We start from the raw sequence: 9,630 nt of genomic DNA, 5'->3' as shown, positions 1-9,630 counted from the left end.
AATTAATGTTTATATATAACTGAATTTTTAATAATTATTTTATTTATTGTATATATTAACTAAATAAAATAAATATAGATGATGCAATAATTATAAAACTAATTATATTTTTCAATTATAAAACTGAGCAATAATTAATAAATCCCTAACAAATATTAACGTTTTATTTTTTTATATAATATATTAACATCCAAATTTATAAATTTTTAAAAAAACTGAGCAATTCCTATAAAAAATTAAGCAATATTAATTTATATTAGTTATACTAATTTTTTATATTAGTTATACTAAAATATACTTTATATATTAATACTTAGTTTATAATATTTTAAGGACTCTTAGTATAAATGTTAACATTTTTTTTGCTTTATATATATGTTAAATTTTTTTATATTAACGTTAACAACATTTATTTTGTTTTATATATATGTTAAATTTTTTTATGTTAACTAAATGTTAACGTTCAATAAATTTATATATATGTAACATATATATACTAAATTTTTTATTTTATATGTTAATTAAATGTTAACATTCAGTATATATATATATATTAACATTTTTGTTTATTACATTTAAAAAAGTTAATTAAAAAATTATATAAAAACGTTAATTAAAAACGTTATTAAAAAATTGAAAGTGTTATAAAAATTTAATTTATAACAGTTTTATATACAGTTTTATAAAATATGTTAACTTGAAAGTTTTATAAAAATTTAATTAAAAACGTTCATTTTATATGTACAGTTTTTTTAAAAAAAATTATTCATTTTATATGTACAGTTTTAATATAAATATATTTTATATAAAAGTAATATATTAATAGTTTATAAAAAATTCAGTAATTAATATGTACAGATTTTATTAAGTTTAAGTATTAATAACAAAACTAACTAAAAAACATTTAGTTTCAACAAAAACGTTTAGCTCAATTGGTTGACATATTACTCAATAACATGCTAGTGCTGGGTTCGATCATTGACAAAAATTTTAATTGATTTTTGCTTATTAAATATATTGTAAGCAAGTCCAGTCAGCCAAACAAGGATTTCAAATGCCCAGTCAGCCAAATCCCCCACGTCCAGTCAGCCAAACAAGGGTTAGGGGGTTCTGAAAACAGAATCTTTGTTTTATAGGGGGCAGTTTACAAAAAAAAAACTTCAGGGGGACAAAATCGAAACTCGCCCTAGTGGCAGGGGGCATCGTATATTTAACCCTTAAACATAATAGAAAAGATTCAATAAAGTGCTCCTAATGTGGAATTATTAAATCTTAAGCGTTAATTAAATCTGATGGTTGATATTAATAAATCTTGTTTCTCATAAAAGATATCAGTTCTCAGGACACTCTTTAAGCATACTAAATAAAAAAAATATTCTTTATAAAAGTTAATATTTCAATTTTCAATGCATTTTCAATGTATTAAATACACGCATTTTTAAAAAAACTTACGACTTTAATCACTTAAAGAGTGTCCAAAGACACTGGTTAGCATTTCTCATTTTTATTTATTAATTCACATGTTCAAACAATCCAACCAATTATATATTTAAAACATTTGATTTTGGTTTTAATTTCTTTTAAAATAATAAAATTGAGTGGTCGTGATATATTGACGTGTAAAAAATTTACACTGATAATGCATAGTAATTAAACTTTTAAATTTATATTGATAATATTTTTATGTGTATCTATCCCTCAATTTAATATTTTAATGTAATAGATTGATAATAATACTTAACCACTAGATAAAAAAATACTTAATCATTGTTGGAGTTTTAATGGGGCAGAAGCCCTCGGTTGTAATAGGTCCGTTTTTGTCAAAAAAATTATGTTTTATAATTAAAAATAAGTAACCATTTCCTCCTTTTAACGGGTAAAATTAGGGATGGCAATGAACAGGGTAGGGGTAGGGTACTATAGTACCCATCCCCATACCCGCGGTTGGAAAAAATCCCCGTACCCGAGTCCATACCCGCTTGGGTAACAACTTTAGCACCCGTACGTGTGCCCTTTGGGTATGTAAGTACCCATACGCGTACCCATTACCCGCATTTCTAATAAAAATAAATATATCAACTATAAAAAATCATATCATTTTAAGTTTTTAGTAACATTTAAATGTTTTCAAAAAACTTATTGTAAAATTATGAAATAAACGAACACTTATGTTACATATGTAATGGTTTAACATCAATGTATTTTTGAAAATTGATAGACATTTATTTTAATATAATAATATAAATCAAAATATATAAATATATATGTTGTGCGGGTATGGGGCGGGCTGGGTACTAAGTTTCCCATATCCGCACCCATACCTGCTTATTTAAGTGGGTAATTACCCGAGCCCGTGCCCGTACCCATTTATGCGGATTTTTGCCCTACCCATTATGGGTATTTTTGTAGGTACCCACTGGGGATGGACCAAATTACCATCCCTAAGTAAAATTGAGGAGAAAAAATATTTCAATTTTCTATATAAAGTATCACATTCTTTTACTTTTGCCTTAAACATAATTCAATTTTTCTGCCCCCAAACTTCATTTTAATTTATAAATTTATATTTATTTCTAAACCAAACTCTATTTGGTGTTGTTTCTATTGCTGTTGATTTTTTGTTTGTGACGTCGTTGTTGTTTTTATGAATAATTTCTCAAAATTTTCATCCAAGACAAAAATTCAATGATTTTTTGTTTTACTTGACTCTTAACACATTGAGAGATGTAAGGTGAAGAATACATTCTTGGAGAAGTATATCTTCTTGGTTAGGGGAGGTCATACCCTTTTCCGTTGATTAATTTTTGTCTTTTGGTATTATTCAAGGTAAGGTGAAGAATGCCAACCACGTGATCAAGATTAATATCATTTGGATAGCAACCATATGGAGCATTTGACTAATGAGGAATGCCATTATTTTTGAGAACATGTCCTATAGCTATGATGTGGTGTATTCTAATGTAATTCTATTTTCTTGGAGATGGATGGCTTTAAGTTAGCCATCGTCTCGTGATAGTTTTTACGATTGGTACAAGTTACCGCTAGCTTGTTTCAACTCTAAGTAGTAGTGTGTTGTAAGAGTAGCACCCCTAGTGCGATTACTTAATCCATTTGCCTAGTGAAAAAAAAATTGAGAAACAAATTCCTAATCATAATGAGAAGATATTGCAACCAAAAATGAAAATGGTGAATGGTAAGAAGCTGTATGTGATATTCCTTACAGTTCTTGGTTTGCAATAGAAGTCATCTATTCCCCCACTTGGGCTAGCAACCAAGGGGAAAAGTACCTCAAGGACATACTTTAAATTCCAACAACTTATGTTTAAGATTTTACTTCTTTTAAAATTGCGCCCTTATTTTAATTTATGATATTTTTACTTATAATATAAATCACCTATCTCCTCGGTTATGCCTTCCAACCGAGAGAAAAACTACAAACTATTCCCTCGATTGTTAATGTCAACCTAGAGAAAAATTCCTAGCAACATTGTTTTCCAAAATACAATGTTAGCTCTCATTCATTTTTTTATTTCTCATAAACTTTTTGAGTCATAGCGAACAAAGCATCTTCTTCATCTTCTCCACATAATGAGCAAACCACCATTTTCCAAAAACTAAAAAAAAAACATTATTTATCTTCTCCGGTAAACCAAACAAAAATTCATCTTCCAAGTCGATAGAAGTAAAGAAACGACGAAGGAAACTATAAGAAGGAAACTCAAACGAAGCTCCAAAAAAGAAACAACAAAGTCGAACCAACTCATTTCTTTAACTCTCTCATTACGTTTCCGATACACATATACTTTCTTAATGACTGTATCAATAATGTTGTTTTGTTGTTGTTGAGATATTTAAGATTTAATGTTGTTGTTGTTTTTGAGATTGAGGGTATATTATTGTTGTGGCATGTTGTTATTGTTGCTACTGCTACTGTTGTTGTTGAGGATGAAAGTTTAATGCTATTGTTGTTATTGAGATTGAATGTTCATTGTTATTATTGTTGTGCTAACTTACCCAAGTTTTGACATATTTCTTAAAGGATGTTAAAATGAGTAATTTATATAGGTGTAGAGTTATTACAATTTGACTTAGCAATGTGACTTATCAAAGTTTTAAACATAGCAAAGTTATCATTCGGAACACGTGATTAATTTTTGTAGCGTTTTGATTTAATTTTCAGAAAGTTCGCAGTTGGATGAAAGTCAATTGATTAAGTGATGAGTATGAGAATTAAGTGATTTCTGATCTAGAAACTTCGCATTTAGTGACCAAATTAAAGACCAAAAAGCCTAAAAACCAGTCACTATAACATTCAGCGGCCAATAAAGTGCTAGTCGCTAACCTTTAGCAATGGATTCAATTACCAAAATTTAGCGACTAAATTTGTGACTAATCTAATACTGAATTCATGACCATATTGAGTTGGTCAAATCCGTGTTGTTGTGTTTAACATTAAGTGCCTTAACAAGTGAGACTTAACATTTGACCACTCAGACATACCATTTTATTTGTTGATAAGTGTATTAAAATTGATATATATTATTAACATAATAAGGAGGTTCAAATAAAATTTCAATAAAATTACATTTTTATTAAATTAATAAAATTGTACTAACAAATATTTTTATAAAAATATATATTTTATTTTTTAATATAATATAAATGTGAAAATTTCATTGAAAATTAAAAATTAGGAGGAAAATAGTAACTTAAGAAATATAATTTGAAAAATAGAGAAAAAAATAAAAGTTATAGGTGACCAGAATTTAGGTCACTTAGTTTTTTTTAATTAACTTTTATATATTAAAGATTTTGGAGATTGAATATGTAGTTGCAAAATTGAAATCGCTAATAGACCGATTTAACGACTTCTAAAATTTTACTAACATGTATTGCTGCGGGAAAAATACTCGAGTCTTCAAACGCTCGAAATAGACACAGAGTCGTCATCGAATTTTATTTATTTCTATAAGAAAAGGGAAAATAACGATAAAACTTTAAGAGATGAGGATAAGATGATCATCACAATCAAATACATGTTCATGGATTGGTTGTTCGAGGGGAAACTATTAGCATACCACATATCTGTTGTACTCAATAGGAGCCGTTTAGTTAACTAAATTTGAATGTGTGCCTAAATGTTTGTTTCTTGTTAATGCTTGCTTTAATTTTTTTTATTTATTAGATATTTACAAAAGGGATAAAAGAGAAGAAAGATTAGTTTTTATTATTTTGCTCACCAAGATTTTGAAACCTTGTGTCTACTTACTTCCGGATGCAATGGGAAATTCAAAGCCTCGTTGTTTGAGGTAGAAAACAAGTGTTTGTTGGTTGTTTTTAATTTACGAAAATATTTTGACGCACGAGAGCAGAAATAGACCAAGTCCAAAAAACATAAATACAATAAACAAAGAGCTAGTGATCATAGATCGTACAAAAAAACAAATATCAAAATAGAAATAAAAAGGACAAACAGGCAATCAAACCCAAACTCAAACAACAATAAACTTTAACTAACATCAAGCGCAACATGCAGACATATGCTTAGAGGTATAAGAAAACAAGAGTACCAACCTAGAGTGCCGTGACCAATAAAAGATGCCTCCTCCCTTCTTTTCTTTCCCCTTTCCTTGTGCTTTTTGTTGTGAGTGCTTTTGAATATTCCTTTTTCTTTTCTCCTTCAGTGCGAGGTTTTGCTTGAATTGATAATGAGGTTTAGGGTTTTTTGGAACAAAGTTTTGTCTTACTACTAAAGATCGGTAAGTTGTTATAATCACCCGACTATATAAAGAGGAAGTACAATTCAAATTCAAACTTCAATCATTCATCTTACTCACATACTGATTTGATTCTTAGAGTGCTAACATTGCACGTCAGTTCATCTCGTACCGTACCAAAAACTTAGATCCACCATTGCAAACTACAACTAGCATTTTCGATCAATTCTAATTCCGTAGCAAAATAAAAATCAATAATGTCACTTCAGTTGAGATCAAATGATATTTATATTTAATTAGATTGTACAATTAGGAAAAAATAATTAATGATCTTTCAAAATAATAATTTGACAATTTTTTATGTCACTTTTTTCACAAATGCGACAATTTTTAATTGATCGAGAGAGTATTATATTTGTTTTTGCTTAAAGCAATTAAAAGAACACTATTTTTTTAAAAATATTTTAATATATCTTTATAGTACAAATTAACACGAGTTACACGACTCATTATTATTTCATGAATGGAAGTTACATTCTCAAAAGAAAAACAAAAACACTAACATATTTGAATTGGTATTGAGATTCAAATAACCATACATGAAACTAATTTGTAAACTTTAGGAGCAAATAAAAATAATTTAATAATAGAAAATAATAAATACTTAATAATATAATAAAAATGATATTAACAATTTATTTATAAAATTCTATAATTTTTAAAAAATACTTCCACGGGTTATTTTTAACTTGAATCCAAGTTAATACTAAATTACACAACCGAACCAAGGGCTTTCTTGTTTAAAGCAAAAAAAAATTTAATCTTTAGAATATTGTTCCTTGAAACATTAATCCCGGAAATTATATTCTTATCTATGTGTTTGGTAGCTGGTAAGTATCTAAGAATATTTATAAAATATATTTAATTTATTTAAAAAAAAATTAAAAGAGTTAAATTAATTTAGAGTAGGAAGTTATAGGTTGTTATCTCTTACTTTCATGGGAATGTAAGATTTCTACTCTTTTGTATGAGAATAAAAAATATCTAATTCATGTGTAAATCCTATTTTCAAGAATAAATGGATACCATAGTAAAATTTAATAAAACTTACAGAAAATTTCTTTATAGACCTCCCAACCTTCTAGCCCACCTCTGGTGAAAAACCTAAACTACCCCTGACTTCGGAAATGTATTTCCGAAATGCAAGAAAAAGGTGTTTTCGGAGATGCGTCTCCGGAAGCGCCTTTTTTTTTTTTTCAAAATTTGTCTTATTTCGGAAGTTTATTTCCGATAACAGCATTTCGGAAGTTCATTTCCGAAATACTGGGCGTTTTGCAGATTAAGCAAAACAACCCCCTCCTCCATTCATTTAACCCTTATTCTATTCTAAACTCAACCTCTCTTCAAAATTTCTGCAAAAAGCAAGTGTGAAGTATCAGAGATTGCCAATATCTTCTTCCAATCTCAATCTAAATCATCCCAAACTCTATTAGTGGTAAGTTTAGTGCATTTTTTTCAATTTTTAGATCCATTATTATATCTCTATTATGGTTGTTTAGGTTGTTTAGATCCATTAGTCAAACTCTAAACTACTATTTAGGTAGTTTAGAATGAATAAAATTAGTTATGTTTTAGGATTTTGGGGTCTGCCATTGGAGGTTGCAGAGAAGTTCTTCGCAGGGGTGTTTCGGAAGTTCATTTCCGAAAACACCTCCATTCCCAGTTTCAGAAATGAACTTCCGAATTGTATCAAAAGTGTAATTTTTTTTAGTTATTTATGTTGTCTCGCATATTAATCGATTTCAATTGTTTTCAGGAACATGTCAGACAACCTAGCACGCATCAGACAGGGTAGAGAGAGACCCAGACTGCGTCGGCTAGACGCGAGCGGGCGGCGCAGCTGGCGTCGACACGGGGACGAGGGCAGGGCCGGGGACGACGTTTGCGAGTTCCCGTGGAGATGGACGATGGTACCTCTACATCTGGATCGAGGAGTCGTCTGGCTCGGGTATCTTCTTCCCGCTAGCAAGAGGAGGAGGAGGAGGAGGTACCGGAGGTGGCAGTATCATACCACGAGGCAGAGGATGTACCGGATGTTGACCCTCCACTCGGGGAGGAGGATGAGCAGGAGGAGGGCTTCCCGGGAGGGCCCAGTGACACTTCAGTCCTGATATCCTACCGCGATCACGTCGCTCGGCGGATCTGGGAGGGAGAGGTATTTTTTATAATTTGCCCGACTACATTATTTAACCGTTTATAATTTAGACGTTTATTCAATATTTTATTAACGTCTATTTACATACTTTTTTATTTGTTTTTTTGTAACAGGAGAGAGAGCCGTTGAAAATGGTGAACCATGCCCGAAAGATTTTCAGTCTGTTTAAACCGACTGCCGAGTGGTTTAACGACGCTGTGAGAGGTTCAGGGCTCAGTGGGCTCTGCATGACGGGGTACACCCCCATCAGCCACGGCATGCAGGGGGCTTTTGTGGAGCGGTGGCACAAGGAGACGTCTTCTTTCCACTTGCCGGTTGGGGAGATGACGATCACCTTGCATGATGTGCAGTGTCTTCTCCACCTGCCGATCAGGGGGCCACTGTTGACTCACTCCCGGATCCAGAGGGTCGAAGCCACTGAGTGGATGGCGCTCTATTTGGGTATGGAGCCCGAAGTTGCTGGATTTGAGTGCGCCACGACATTTGGGCCTCATATCCGGTTCACCATACTGAGCCGCTACTTCGAGCACCACCTGGTGGCGGCCGCCGAGGCTGAGGATGCGGGTGACGAGCTATTTACACATTATCACCGTGGCTGCACTCTCCGGTGCTAGTACATGCATGTGGTAGGCGCTACGATCTTTGTGGACAAGAGTGCGAGGTACGTCGACGTGACCTACCTCCGCTACTTCATGGACTTGACCACCGTTCACCAGTGGAACTAGGGGGCAGCTACTCTGGCATACCTATACCAGAAGCTGAATGAGGCCTCCAACTGGGGGACGAGGCAGTTGACCGGATCCTGCACACTACTCACGGTACGTTTCATTTTAATTGTTCCGTATTTATTTATGTTTCGTATTTGTGTTTCGTATTTACTTATGTTTCGTATTTATTTATGTTTCAGAGCTGGATCATCTCCTACTTCTCTCGCATCCACGGCTTCCACATCGATCCTGCGTACGTTGACGCCATGCCCAGGGCCGCCAGATACGTTCTCCAGAGGGGGAACAATGCGGTGGGACCATACCGTGGGTACTTGGACCGCACGATGCACGATGACGTCACCTGGAGGCCGTTCAGCGACTACACTCAGATTGTCCCCTTTGACGGCATATCTCTATATTCTGGCTGGTTGGCATGCGGGACTACCATCATGGTCCGGTATCTCCCTGAGCGGTGCATGCGGCAGTTCGGATTTGTGCAGATGATACCCAGGTCACCCTTTGAGGCTGCTCCCGACACAGTGACCAGAGTGCAGCTCACTGCCATGTTTGAAGATTGGGAGCATCATGCGGTACCAGAGGAGTATCGTCGCATGCGGGTCACCTAGGACTGGCACAGTGTGGAGGGGTACGTCACATGGTTTTATTGGGTGTCACATCCTCTGTTGACACCCGACGCTCCCGGCGCTCCTAGGCCAGCACACGAGGAGATCCTGGAGAACCAGCAGGCCGAGGATGACCACGCCATTGATCTCCTTCCGATGTGCCAGCGGATAGAGATGCTTGGGCGGGACACGTTGGATCGAGGTGTCGTTCATCAGGGCGGTCCAGAGGCAGTCGCCGTGATGAAGATGATCGTCACTGATGCGGGCTGTGCGGCGGCATACAGGCGGCAGAGGAGGGCCCAGGGTGAGAGGGTTAGGCATACCCAGTAGTGGTCGGGTTTATTTTTTGTTTTGTTTTCGGATTGTAT

The sequence above is a fragment of the Vicia villosa genome, linkage group LG1 (assembly GCF_029867415.1).
Source record: "Vicia villosa cultivar HV-30 ecotype Madison, WI linkage group LG1, Vvil1.0, whole genome shotgun sequence".
Lineage (NCBI taxonomy): Eukaryota > Viridiplantae > Streptophyta > Magnoliopsida > Fabales > Fabaceae > Vicia > Vicia villosa.
The sequence above is the reverse complement of the archived record's forward strand: the minus strand, read 5'-3'. Positions refer to the sequence as shown.